Here is a 14,502-nt window from a genome sequence, read left to right on the forward strand (position 1 = left end):
GTTGGATATGTGTATGGAGGGGAGCGAAACGGTCATGGGGGTTCAATATACAACCGACCCCAGCCCAAAACCGCGCAATACCGCCCTGAAGCATAAAAAAGAAAAAAAAATCTAGTTAAAACCAGTTATAACCAGTTATGTGTATGGGGAGCGAAACGGTCACCCCGTTCCGTGTGTGTGCTGGCAAGCGACCGCACGGCGTGTGTAGTGGGAACGGGAGAGTGGTCCCGCGCACAGCCTGCCTCCGCGTATCTTCCCACCCGCGCGCGAAGATTGTGATCACCCTATTAGAGAAAAGATTATATTGTATATATAGAAAAAATAATGCCTTTTCCACATAACATTTGTGAGTACCCCCAAGTTAAAACAAATAGAGTATGCGGTCGAGCTTGCATGGGGCTCTATTGTAAAGATCATATTAAATGTCATAGAAAAGGAATGTCACTTCCAGTACTTTGTATAAAATGCAACCTTTATGTACGTACGAAGTATGTTATTTGTTGTAAATGTAAGCATAAAAAAGAGAAGCCTCCTCCCATGGAGAAAAAGATTGATCCTATACCCGATTGTGGAGAACATTCAAGCGACTCTGAGGGTTATATTTCTGATGATGATGATGACGATGATGAAATTGACCCTTTTGAAACTTATTCAAGAGGGTATATTCCACCCTTTGGTGGAGTAATCATTGGATTCAGAGATTGATCAACTTGTAAAAAAAAAAAAAATCCTATTAGAGAAAAAAATATAATAGTATATATAGAGAGAAAAATGGTGCAACGATATTCTGAAAAATATTACCGTGATCTCGCTTCAAGAAAAGAGATTCCTAATCATGAATCTATGAATAAAACTGAGTTGATTAAAGCACTGGGGTTTGATGCTTTGGAGGGGGAGACCAATGCTACGCTTAAAGATATTGCACGAAAGCTCAAAATTCGTGGTTTTAGTAGAATGAAAAAAGATGAACTTATTAAAAATATACGTCAACTACAACATAAAGCTGAATCCACGGAGGAGTTTGGTAGTATTATTAAAAATTATAAACTTGCGGCTCTTCCAAATGAAATAGATCCGCTTTCGTTTATGATGAGTAAAGTGGACACTATTAACCAAAGAGCTATTCCACTGACCAAACAAAATATTGTTTTAACGGTGGAGTTTGGTCAAATTAAAAATAATGATACTACTGTAGCTGTATTTCGATCGGAATATCAAAGTATTATTGATGTTGTTGATGATCAAGATATTGAAAAACAAATAAAACAGATTTTGTTAAAAATAGAAAATTTTACAAATGAAGGTTCAGGATGGTTCATTAAAAGAATCTTTAGTTTATGGGTGAATAGAGTTTCTATTACATCTCCAGGATCCTTTATTGAATCACCACAGTGGTTAAAAAATAAAAGAGCTGTGATTAATATTAAAAATAAAGATGATCAATGTATAAGACATTGTTTACGTGCACACAAGTTTCCAGCAAAAGCGAATTCTAATTTAACTTATTCCTATCCTTCTGATGATGGGTTTAATTTTGAAAATATTGACTTTCCTACACCAATAAAACAAATTACAAGGATCGAGACTCAAAATAATATTGCTATTAATGTATACTATTTAAAAAATAAAACGATTGAACGTGCAAGAATATCAAAACAACCCACCAACATGGAGCGTATTAAACTTCTTATTATAGAAAATGAAAATGGTGGACAACATTATACTTATATTAAGAATTTTAACAGACTACTGAGTAATACAAACAAACACAAAGCAGCAATGTACTTTTGTGAGTATTGCTTGACAGGTACAACATCATCAGAACTTTTAGAAGAACATATTAAGCGATGCGCGCAGATCAACCACAAGAACTATTCTCGCGTTGAGATGCCATCAGAGAAGACAAAAATGATCAAATTTACCAATTTTCAAAAACAAATGCAAGTTAGTGATGTGATATATGCTGATTTTGAGGCGATTTGTAAAGAAATAAAAGACGATTCCGATTCGAATAAGACCATCAAAGAAAGCGAACACATCATCTCGTCATACGGGTTTGTGCATGTTAGGTCTGATGGAAGGGCATACAAACCGCAGCTATTTCGTGGTGAGAATGCGGTCAGTCATTTTCTCGAAAAACTTCAAAGAATATATTATCATACTGTCAAGGAATTGAAAAAACCAGTTCCAATAAAGATGACCAAAAAAGATAACGAATCGTTTGAAAACGAACGAGTTTGTTGGATATGTAGAGGGGAACTACCCGCAAATGATAAAGTAAGAGATCATGACCATCTCACAGGGAACTATAGAGGTGCCGCGCATGCATCGTGTAATCTTAAATTGAGAATAAAACCCGACGAATTTGTGTTGTCGATATTATTTCACAACCTCAAAGGTTACGACTCTCACGCGATCATTTCGGAGCTCGCGAACAAAGGTGGTGGTAGAATTACGTGTATCGCGAATAATAAAGAGAAGTACATCACATTCAGTTGGGGAAGGTTGAAGTTTTTAGATAGTTTCGCATTCTTGAGTTCGAGTCTCGACCAGCTTGCGAAGAACCTTCCGGATGATAAGAAGTTTTTAACGCGCAAACGTTTCACAGATGAGGAGGAGTTCAAGCTCGTTACGAGAAAAGGAGTCTTTCCGTACGAATATATTACCGATTGGAGTAAATACGAAGATACAAAACTACCAAAGAAAAGTCATTTCTTTAGTAAACTTAACAACACGGATATATCAGAAAGTGACCACGAGCATGCCAAGAATGTGTGGAAGAAGTTTAAATGTAAGAATCTAGGTGATTATAACGATCTGTACTTAGTCACTGATGTGCTGTTACTTGCCGATGTGTTCCAGAATTTTAGAAATACGTGTTTGCGAACTCATAATCTCGATCCTGTTCATTATTACACGCTTCCCGGAATGTCTTGGGATGCTTTACTCAAGAGTACGGGAATAGAACTCGAACTGTTGACGGATATCGAACAATATAACATGATAGAGGCGGGAATACGCGGTGGAATCAGTATGACTGTAAGAAGATACGCGGAGGCTAATAACAAGTATATGAAAGATTACAGACCTGAAAAAACGGATTCGTATATCATGTATCTCGACGCGAACAACTTGTATGGTTGGGCGATGTTACAAGCTTTACCCACGGGTGGATTTATCTGGGATAACGATGCTAATCTCGAAAAGATTCTAAATCACCCCGACGATGATGAGACGGGATATATTGTGGAGTGTGATATCGAGTACCCTGAGGAATTACACGACGAACATAACGATTATCCCCTAGCTCCTGAGAAAATAGAAATAAAACTCGAAAACCTCTCACCCTATCAACGACGCCTTCGTGAAAAACTCGAGATGCGCGGAAAGGAAACGAGAAAATTAGTTCCGAATCTATGGAATAAGGTTGGTTATGTCGTTCACTATAGAAATCTCAAGCTATACACGCAACTTGGCATGAAAGTAACTAAAATCACAAAAGTGTTAAAGTTTAATCAAAGTCCCTGGATGGCGCCCTATATATTGATGAACACCAAACTGAGACAAGCCGCTACTAACGATGCCGATAAAGATCTGTATAAATTAATGAACAACTCGGTATTTGGTAAAACTATGGAAAATATCAGAATGAGAACGAATATCAAATTATTCAAGTTAGATGAAGAGGACAAGGCACGCAAACTAATAAACAAACCGGCTTATGTCGATCATATGATCATCAACGAGAAACTTCTAGCGATTCACTACAAAAAAAAAAAGCTTGTGCTCAATAAACCTATCTATATCGGGATGGCCATTCTCGACCTATCAAAGTATCTCATGTATGATTTGTATTACAACCACTACAAGAAAAAATATGGATGCAGGTTGTTATATACTGATACCGATTCATTCATTCTCCACGTAGAATGCGAGGATTTTATCGCTTGTATGGATGATAATGTACATGACCGCAGTAATTTTCCAAAAGATCATCCATTGTATGATAAATCGATAGAGAAAGTGCCAGGATACATGAAAAGTGAGCTCGGATGTAAACCGATCCGACAATTCTGCGGCTTGCGCTCAAAGATGTATTCGGTTGTAGCGGATGATGGATCAGTTATCAAGAAAGCCAAGGGCATAAAAAAATGTGTGGTGAAGGATGAAATTGAACCCGATATGTATAAGGAGTGTATTGATCGATCTGTTCAATTTACTAATAGTATGAGAACGTTCAGATCGTATAAGCACAAGATGTACACGATCAAGCAAATGAAGACATCACTCTCACCGTACGATTCCAAACGCTATTGGCTAGATGATGGTATTACATCTTATGCCTACGGGCACTATGGTATTTCTGTATCGTGAGGAACAACCATAAGCTCTTCGTGTACAAACCCTCTGGATGGGCCATTTTGTAAATAATAAAGAATAGGATCGCCGGGCATCATACGCTTAATATTATAAACTTTAAGAGACCAAACGGGATCCGTTGCTCGTTTGCGAGCTCCACCCTCGAGCTCACCGGGCTCATACAAGTACCGAACTTGCGCATCAGGCGGTAACTCTCCTTTATCATCTTTAGTCGGTGCAGAGGATTCGGCTTCTACCGATTTGACCTTTATTGCGACTGACGGTTTCTTACCTATAAGTCTCGTCACCTCATTATTCAATGCAGCCACAACAGCCGGTAATCTAGTGACCCATTCTGTTGATCGATTCGGCGATTTCATTTCAGCCACATATTGATGACTAAACAATCGTTCTGCCAGCGTACGATTAAATCTTTCTACAATAGCCTGGCTTCTGTGTGTCTTTCCACGCCTTACTTTTTTAAAAATTTTGTTCACAGCACCCATAAACTCTCGGCCAGGATCTACCTGAAGAAGTTTGGGCAACTTCAAAGGGCTGCGGTCATAAATACGTAAAAAAGCGGCCGCCACTTCGACGCTGTCTTTCGTTGTTAGGGGTTCGGCTTCTTTATATCGACTTGCAACATCAACGACAGTCAGCGCATACTTATACGTCTTACGCCTGATTCTGTCATAGGGTAAAAATAAAAGGTCAGCCTGATGAACCTCATTTGGGATAGTAATATCAAATTTTGCTCTCGGAATATACTTTGGAGGGGGTAGATAAATTTGCCATATAGCTTGTTTTTGTAACCATTTTCTAGCCTCATCCTCAGACACCTTGGCTGCTTTCGCGAGTTTTTTAATCGCCGAATAACCCTTCCAATAACCGCTTGGGCTGTAATAGATCTTTTCCATTTTATTTAAGAAAGTAAATGTTTAATATTTTGAAATCGCAACGCCAAAAATGACCATGGTCATGATAATAAATACGTATTCTCGATCTTTTTGTCCCTCTGAGGGTGTATAAAAATCTGAAAGTTGGGGTTTTTGAGAAAGAGGGGGTAGTGGCTCCCCCATCACTTTATAATATTCTTGCATAGCCATATCCACATCCTTAAACGTGTTCACAGCATGTTGTTGTTGTCTTAGTTTTTCATTGATATAATCTAAACGTTGAATCCTCTCTTTCTGCCATTCTGCGGTCGCTGCCTGAAGTTGTTCTTGCGCTTTGTTGTGTCGTTTCTGTTCTTCTAACGCGTCTGAAGACCCCAGTTTACTAAATAAAAAATTACTTCCGGTAAATGCTAAAGCGTTTACTACTGCCCCACCAACGAGTAACGCTACTGATGCCATACTATAATGATGATATTATTATTACTTCAAAATATCATGTGGGAGAATACCTTGTTTTTCCAACATATCCTTCGTAGCCATAGCGAGGGCTATATCCAAAGTGACCATCCCGATATCTTCGAGGTTGAAAGCCAGTCTAGGTGTCGGGGCTTTCGTAAATATTAATTTTGTCAATCTCGAGTAACCAGCGGCCAATGCGCTGACCACAACCGCGTGGTATACAGTGTTTGCAATTTCTTTACCGTTTATATTTGGCGTTGCCATTGTTGTTTATAAATAGTGTACAAATTAATGTTCAATACATGATAAATGGGTTGGGTTTTGTTACCACAGGTGGTGGTGGTGGTTTTTTCGACCGATTAAAATATATGTAAACACCACAACCTATTATCATCGCAGCAGCAATGTACAAGGGATTGATAAAAACGTGATCTGGTCTCCTCGATGATGATGGTTCTTGTTGTTGTTCATCTTTCGCTTTTCGAAGTTTTTCGAGAAGTTCTTCATGTTTTTCTTTTCTAGCAGCAGCACCTTTTCGACCCGCTTCAACTTTCTTCTGATTCTTCGGTTTCGTTACTTCCTCCATTATATTTATTAAATTGACAATGTTTAACAGTAGTTACAGCTGTGGTGAGCGGAGCTAAGAACATGCCAAATCTGTGATATAGTTCACAAGTAAAGCTGTTAAGCGCATGTCCCAGGAATGGATCTTGCTCGAGATCACTATTTAATTTTGTTTGGTCATCAATTGGGAGATACATACAAACTGCTCTGGTATACAGTTGTATAATTGTATTACCGAGTGATTTTGTAATCATCGATCCTAAACTCGCTTCGTATCTCGTATAAAGCTTGTCTATATCCGGATCTTTCATCGCTTCGATTTTATCAACACTAAACTCTTTCCCTAAATATTCTTTTGCTCCACCGGCTGAGACCACCGCCATAAGCCTGTCGCGTTTGGGATCCTCGGATAGTAATTGGTCCATCTTCTTCTTATATTCTATATATCTCCTTTTAAGTTTAAAATAATAAAAAACTACAAATCCAACGACTAAAAGTGTTAAGAAATTGCTAACCAGTGTTAAGAAATTGCTAACCAGTGCTAAGGAACTGTTAAGCATTGTTAAACAGCTGTTGATTATTACTAGCAAATTTTATATGCAACTGGTTGATCAGTTTTTAATATCAACTTGGAGTGTTTGGTATTTGCCAATGATTTCCTAACCTCTTTACGTTCATTTTGTGTTGGAATGACATCGTTTTCTCTTAAACACTCATCAAACGAGTCCCTATCCTTACAGTGAAATAAAGCCACCCATTTTGTTTGTTCGCGAAGGTCAGTAAGAACCGAGTTGTATTTCTGAGTCAACACCCACACAGACTGTTTCGCGTGTCTTCCAGAAAATGCGAGTTTACTCAACATTTGCTTCTTTTGAGTAAGAGCCTTTAAGTCACTACAGTCATCGATGATGTACAACGTTGGCTCCCCGGCAAATATTTCAAAAAACAGCCCAAGCCATTCGTGAAGTTTATCACCGGGATTAACGGTGTATACCCCGCGGTCCTTTCTTACCCACACTCGGGATCGATAGGCTTTATTATATTCGAGAGTAGGGCATAGAATTACAATATTCTCGAACACACCACGATATGTCGTTTGTAATAAATCTAAAATAAATTCGGTCTTACCACACCCAGTTTGCCCGCAAATAATTGCGGAATGTGCTTCTTTAGTAAACAGCCTCGACAAATCTTCCATCTTCTATATTTAATTGTCCATCCATAATTACAAATACATACGCATTTAGCGGTTCTGCCGTTTCAGCTTTTTTCTGAATCTGAATCGTAATGCCTTCAGACGCATTTTCGATACGACGTCCACTCCCGTGAAGAGAATTATCATCTGTGGTGCGCATATCCAACCAAAGAGCATAATTATTCGTGAAATATTCACCGATTGTGACATCCGCTAGTTCTAAATCTTTTACCACTTTGTCTACTTCGGGGTCGCGTTTTTGCGTTCCGAAAAACTTTCTGATTTCATCCCATTGTTGATAGGAACGCATACCTTGACTAAACAGTTGATTGGGCACACCTTCGATCGTCACTTCAACCTTATCGATCTTAGGATTGTAATACTCATCAAACAACAGCAGTACACCCTTCATACTTTTTGCCGGCACGTTGAGATTAATATTCCAGAGTGTGTCAGATTTGTCCAGAGGAATTTTACGATGTCGTAGTATTCTATCAAATAAAATAGCGAGCCTACCTGAATAATAACCGGCTATCTGTCTCGCAAGTTCGGGTTGTGTGACTTTCTCAAACTCGAGACTAATCCCTTCTATCGTATAGGATGCATCCGGGTCTGTGCTGCGGATAACCTTGCTATAAGCGTTAAAGGTAAGTTCATACTCCAGGCGATCGCCGAGAGCACTCTGATAAAATGGTGCATGAGATTCTAGCAATTCGAAATCAAGCGGAATACAAAATCGATTACCATAAGCCTCCGCAATGGCGGCATCTCTAGCGATAGTGTCATCTCCATTATCCGCGTTAATACGCAATCGTGTCACATTACGGTGTGTAGTTAAGTCAATACCTTGATAAACGGCGTTTCTTCGTTCTTGTCGAGTTCGCCAAAGATCTCCATAAGTATAAAATACATCACTATCTTCAACGCTCATGATTTCATTACCGGAAATGCGAATGGTTGTTTTACGTACTATGGCTCTACCAATATTATCAACGAGTGTTCTGTTCACATCTGTGGTAGAAGTCAAAGAAATTTTGAATGCTAGCCGAACACTCCCCGGAACGATCACATCATCAACACCTAAATTAGGAAAGCGTACAAGAAGTTGTTGATTCTGATCGATAGTTGACGGATTGTTAGTAATCACGACAGTCTGCCGCACGCCCTTTATCCCACGCGGCTCCCGCAAACTTCTCATTGGATTAAGCTTTCTTCCACTCATTTTTTGTTTTATATAGATATAAGGATATAACTTTATATTATAAGTTTAATATGGCGGAAGGTGGTGAGATGGCGGAAGGGTTCGCAGAAGGTGGAATAATAGAATCTGGTTTCTTGCAAACAGAATTATTAAAGAGCGCGGTTGATGATTACTATGATGCATTTGGACAAGAGCCCGATGTTGGGCGAAATTATACCAATTTTGAACTTGATAGTAGAGGTACACTACGATTAAAAAATAATCCAGATTTTAATATCATTAACGTCCGCACGAAACAACCCCTAGCACTTTCAACACTAGCGGGAAAACCTGGTGGAGCAAATATTATTCGCGAGGAACTTGGTTTTGTAGACTGGAGGAGGAAAAACTTAAAACCCCAAACGGTCGCGGCTCTCCAAAAGGTTGAAGCCAAACTGGGTGAAGAAATTGAGATGGATGATTTCTCACCAAATACAATCGATGAAGTACTTAAAACTATAGATGATCCTCCCCTCACCGATGAACTGGGTGGTTATATTCGTGAACTCGAAGGTTTAGACAAAGCCATGCAAAGACAGCGCGGTAATCTTTCTGACAACCTCTCAAAACTCTCTCACCTGGATGAAGAAATATCAACTTTAAAAATAAGAATTCAGTCTGCGGAACTAGCTGATAAAGATGAAAGCGAAATCAAACCCTTGCGTTTACAATTAGACGATCTAAACATCGAGCGTGCTGCACGGCTAGAAGCGATATCAACACACAAAGAAGCGCTGCGATCTCAAATCAGCAGAATGCGTGAAACGATACACAGAATTCTTGAGGAGGACACAACACTAGCGGAACGTATTCGAACGCTTTTTAGAGAACAAGGCATTACTATCGTTTCCATTCTTACTGCCTTTGGTATGATTATCAGCACTATCGTTTTGGCCGTTACGGGTGGAGGGGGCACTCCACGGGCGCCGGGTAAAAAAGATGACAACTGGATAAGAAAAAGACTTAAAGATTTGGGAGAATTACTTAAAAAATTAGGTTTAAAGGCGATTGATGCCCTCCCAGGAGTCATTGGGGCTATTGTTTCGTGGTTATTAAGCACGTTGGGTAAAGCGGTTGGGTGGTTAGCCAACAACCTGTGGGCACTCGTGCTCGGTGCTGGCCTCCTCCTGTTTGATTATTTAAAGAAGAGAAAGTAAATACCACCTATCAATCCTAAAGTAAGAGCGACTTTATAGTCTTTGTGAGTTGTTGGCTCTTCTTCGTACGATACTTTCGCTGGTTTGAGTTTAAATTTGTTATCCGAAGAACCTGCACCATACAGAAAGGGTCTATTACCAGCACCGGTAGCTATTGCAAATCCTGGTCGAGATGTTTGTATTAATTTTTTATTTCTATAGGTAAGAGTGAACCACCCGCGAATGCCTAACAAAACTCTCGTTTCACCCGCTCCTGTCCTCGGTGTTGTCAAAGGCTTGTGTGATTTATAATCGAGCACCGTATTACTCGCATCAAGCATTGCCAAGTCTGCATCAGAAGGTGGCACAAGAGCCCAGTGACCTCTAGACCATTGAAGAGCTTTTCCTGATGGGGCAACAAAATAGTATGCAGGAACACTTTGGGTAGGTGGAACACTTTGGGTAGGTGGAACACTTTGGGTAGGTGGTACAATGTGTGGTAGTTCGTTTAATCCATCATTAACACCAATATTCTGTTCTTCTGTCGCAATGACAATTTTATTATTATAATTAATGTGTGTACCAACCCTCAATGCCATATCAGATGGGGCCATATAAAGGCCAACACCAAATGCAAAGTTTACTTCGGATCTCGCGTACTGGAGAACGTCCTGGTATTTTTTTATCGCCGTTTGTAGGTTTTCGGGGGCATTAATCGCATCTTCAACATTGGCTAAAAATTGTTTTTGCGCATCAAATCCAGTTCCTTTTGTTGTTATACTCGTGCGCGTTTGCGCTTGTGACCCTATTAGAGCCCACACATAAGTGCGAATGCTATCGTTGAGACGAACTATCCCCGCATGTGTAAAACCCAACCCCTTATCAGGAATAAATGTTGTCCAAGCCCGGGTGATGTCCACCGTATGTCTGATTTTATCGTGGGGGCTAAAGAACACAGGTCCCTCTCCTCTGTTTCTCATTGCCTGTCGTGCAGCCCCACCGGGGGTCTCAGCCTGAATAAATTCTCCCAAACCAAAGCCATGCTTTTCTATTTTCTGTCTCCAATCCCTCTGCCCAAATTCGGCACACAAACGCTGATAAACTGTTTTATCAAACGGATTATTATACATGTTAAATGCTTGGTCGGTGGGTAGCGGGATTTTTAACTCGTCCAATAACCTCCGAATCTGATAGTAAAAATGAAACCTATACACGGCTCGAATAAACGGATCAGAAGCTTGAAAATGTTCTTCCGTTACTCCACACCCGGCGGTCGCGCACCATACCACAAAATTGATTTGATTCTGCCACCACACTATCGGGTTGTTTCTCCATGCAAGCCAGGCTGCATTCATCTCCCCAGTCATAGTGGGGTTCGCATAAGACTGAAAAACATCGGGAAACTTGGCGGTAAAAGAATATTCGCTGTTCACGTAGATCACTCGCGTACAACTTATTCTTTTTTCTTTATACCCAGTTGTATAGGACGCGTCCTTATTGAAGCTGTAAATTTTCTTATTCATAGCTATGTATATAATAACAACCGATATTCAAAAAGACGAATTACCGCGGTGCATATCTAATCAAAGTGGAAGACTAGAAATCGCGCTGCGTGAAATAACTTATTATCCCAACTGGAAAAATATCAGTGATGAGCTCGGAAACAATTTCTTTACTACTACCGATCGTAAGATAATAATCCCAGATGGTTATTATAATGTGTGTGAATTGAATAAAGAAGTGTTCACCCCCCACGGTGCAGAGTTAGACTTGCACGCTCCGAGTGGCTATCTGAGAATAAAGAGCACCAAATCGATTGAACTTTCTGAGCGTCTTGCACATACTCTGGGGTTCCCCCCAAAACTCATCGCGCCGGGAATAATGGTGATAGGAAACAGGCATCCGCGGCTCGCGATACATAAAGCACTTTACATTCACCTCTCTCAAATTAGTACCGCCGATAATTTCTATAACGGATTGCCTTCTACGTTGTTACAATCAATCCCAGTAGAAAATGAAAGATGCGGGGGTGGTCGAACAACCACGTTGACATCACCCCAATACAAAAGACTTTCTCACGGAGATTTACCACGTTTAACACTTTCTATAGTAGATGAAAATCATCATCCCGTTTCTATTGATTATTTAAATATTACATTACATATAAGATATGGTTGATCCCTGCACTACGCTCGGTTTGGTTGATCTCGGAGATACAGAGGGATTTGATGTGCCGGGAAAAGAAAATAAGTTGTACGCATTCCAGCTTTCTGAAGGAACGTACAAAAGAAAAGAAGTAAAAATTGGTGATATCGTGAGTGAGGATGATGTTGTCAATGATGAGCCCTATCAACTTGTTCGTTTTAAACGGTACATGGCAGCTAAAACCCCTCGACAAGGGGATGGTAGATTTTAAAATTGAATCACCTTACATTACCAAAGAAGAAGAAAATAATTATAGAATAAAAAACAGTGGTTGGATGTTCGCTGATTTAAGAGCGTTGGATGTACATTTACTAAACTACCAGGGGAGGTGTTATGTGCTTAAGAAACGCTCGAAGGATAAATCTGAATTAGGAATAGATTTTCATGATCTAACTAGTTTGTGGGGCTTCCGTTTCCGTATTATTTTTGATGTAATTCTCGGTGAAGAGCCTGATGATTTTGTAGAAGTTTTTCAAGGGTTTTACATTAAATGGCCCAAAAATCTTGCAAATCAACCCCTGAGAATCACCATTGAAAAACAAGATGATGCTATGCCCTATGATGTTATACCGCAGGGTAGTCATATAGAATTCTCGCTTGAAGGTATTACCACAAAACAGGAAACAATGAGTTTGTGGATGCAGCTGCGTCTTCCTCAAAATATTTCCTTAAGAAGACTACGTTGCGCCAATTTGAATATTTAGAATATACTATAAATATTAGAAAATGGTTGATCCCGGAGGGCCAGGAACACATAATATCAAACCCTGCACTACGCTCGGTTTGGTTGATCTCGGAGATACAGACGGATTTGATGTGTCGGGAAAAGAAAATCAGTTGTACGCCTTCCAACTTTCTGAAGGAACGTACAAAAGAAAAGAAATAACGAGTAATGGTGGTGGTGTCAACAAATTCAGCGAACTTGCAGACGTGAACGTTGACGGTGTTGTTGTGAACAAACCACATCATCTTGTTCTTTCCGACGATGATACATGGGTACCTTATCCGGTGGATAACTGGGATTTAGATTTTGAAATAAAACAACCCTATGTTAGTATTGGAAGAAATCACGCTCTACAAAAAATACAAAATAGTGGTAAACTGTTGGCTTCCTATCATACGCGTAAAGATCTAATCGTCGTTAACAGCGACGACTTCGGATATGTTATTGGTATGAGAGGTAAAAAGACTGGCACACTGCGGTTAATTAAAGAGTTTGATTTTGAGCCGCCTATTCAGGGGTCAACTGTCGTTTTAGATATACTCTTAGTGGGGTGCCAGATGATTTTGTAGAAGTTTTAAAAGGGTTGCAGATAAAATGGCCTGGAAATCTTAAAAATAAACTCTTGAGAATTACCATCAAAATTCCAGTGGTTGACCCATCTGATCAACCCGATCCCTCTATAGAATTCTCGCTCGAAGGTGTCATCAACGTCCATCATTAGATAAAATATCTCTCGACTTTATTCACATCGGACCTCTTCAGCTTAAAGACTGCGCTACTCTCCTCATCCTGTTACCATCATTTAAAAAAATGATTACTATAGAATAATGGAGTTTCGCCTACGAGAGATATCGAATATAAAAAACAACCTCGAAAAAGACCGTGATGAAAGAACTTTATTTTATAAAAAATATAAACGCGGTGTAAATATCGCTACAGCCGCGGATACAACACTGACGACTCTTAGTATCGCCCTTGGGGCATCGGGTGTTGGATTACTGTTGAGTGTCGCCGCTGCTCCCGTAGCTATTGGAATAGAAGTGGGAGCTGGTCTCCTTGGTGTGGTTGGTTTAACTTGTAAATTTATTCATAAAAAATTAATGTCACAAGCTATGAAGCACAACGAGATTCGCGTGTTGGCCGAGTCAAAACTGAACACTATAAATGATCTTATTTCAAAAGCATTAGAAGATGATAAAATAAGCGATGAAGAATTTAGTCTCATTCTGGCTGAAGTTGAAAAATTCAATGCAATGAAAACAGACATAAAATCGAAACACAAAACTCAGTTGTTAAAGAAAAATCTATTTGATATTCAAGATGGTAAACCATCCCAAAAAAGCAAACTATGTGAACGGTTGATCCAACCTCCTCTCTTTAAGGACCATTTGGCTCTCCATACACATATTTAAGCCGGTTTTTCGTTTTTATGCTTCAGGGCGGTATTGCGCGGTTTTGGGCTGGGGTCGGTTGTATATAGAACCCCCATGACCGTTTCGCTCCCCTCCATACACATATCCAACCATTTTTTTTTTTATCTTGTGATTTGGCTCTCCATACACATATAACTTGTTTTAACTATATATTTTTTTTTTATGCTTGAGGGTCATATTACTCCCAACATACACAGGTTTTGACTAATTTTTTTTTATGCTTGAGGGCCTTAACACAAGCTAATACGCCCAAAAAAGTTGTATATAGAACCCCCATCTCTTATACTACTT

General features: G+C 39.6%; 1 protein-coding gene across 1 annotated transcript in view; it reads right to left on the bottom strand.

Moving 5' to 3' along the window:
• Window positions 1-14,502, bottom strand: part of LOC143292165 (uncharacterized) — a 19,891-nt gene that overhangs the window by 4,354 nt on the left and 1,035 nt on the right. The window lies entirely within an intron of this gene.

Source organism: Babylonia areolata, chromosome 18, assembly GCF_041734735.1.
Source record: "Babylonia areolata isolate BAREFJ2019XMU chromosome 18, ASM4173473v1, whole genome shotgun sequence".
Classification (NCBI taxonomy): Eukaryota; Metazoa; Mollusca; class Gastropoda; order Neogastropoda; family Buccinidae; genus Babylonia; species Babylonia areolata.